The 699-nt window shown below is 43.5% G+C and overlaps 1 protein-coding gene across 2 annotated transcripts in view; it reads left to right on the forward strand.

Annotated features, from left to right (window-relative positions):
- Window positions 1-31: 31 nt before the first annotated feature.
- The window catches only part of TIAM2 (TIAM Rac1 associated GEF 2), a 167,887-nt gene continuing 167,219 nt past the window's right edge, over window positions 32-699 (forward strand). For both annotated transcript variants that reach the window (XM_019612929.2, XM_031552469.1), the window contains exon 1: window positions 32-153. The gene's annotated coding sequence lies outside the window, so the exon portion shown is untranslated. The remainder of the gene's footprint in view (window positions 154-699) is intronic.

Here is a 699-nt window from a genome sequence, read left to right on the forward strand (position 1 = left end):
CCGGCGCTCCCGCTCCCCTCGTTCCTTAGTGCGGGACACGCGGCTCCGCTTGCGCTCTCTGGAGCCCCTGCGGCCGGTCAGGCGGCCACCGTGTGCGTCTGTCTGTGCCTGGCTTCGTCACGAATATTTACTTGGCAACCTCGTCCGTCACAGGTAGTCATTGCAACACGGGGCTGTGAAAACGTAGGTTAAAATTGCAGTGAAATAAATGGGCTTGCTATTGCAAATCTCGGTTTAGAAGGAAATAGCGTAGTTAGCGATGGCAATTTTAAAAGGTCAGGCTTGCGTAAGTAAAGTCTGGCGAAGATGTATTGATGTAGATGATTTTGGTTCAAAGTTTTAATAACATGCAGTCAGTTTTGCCTTTGTATGTGTCTGTGGGGGCTCTTGTCGGTTCCCCAGAGATTTCAGTGTGTGACTCCAAGGGTGCCATGTTGTGTTCTTCATGCACCCAGAACTCCCACTGAATTAATTTAACAATTTGTTTTAAGTTAACAGCAGGATTATGGTCATTTTCTTTAATCAGCTTTCAGTAAGACTATACGAGAAAATCCCCCTGGAACTGCTGGGATCTTTGTATATGCAAAGAATGTAAAAGGAAACCAGTACTTTGACTTTTTTTTTAATCTAACTTTACCTTTAGTAATGTCCTTCTATGTTGCTTTCTTCTTTTCTTTTCTTTTTCTTTTTCTTTTTTTT

This window comes from Meleagris gallopavo, chromosome 2, assembly GCF_000146605.3.
Source record: "Meleagris gallopavo isolate NT-WF06-2002-E0010 breed Aviagen turkey brand Nicholas breeding stock chromosome 2, Turkey_5.1, whole genome shotgun sequence".
Taxonomy (NCBI): Eukaryota; Metazoa; Chordata; class Aves; order Galliformes; family Phasianidae; genus Meleagris; species Meleagris gallopavo.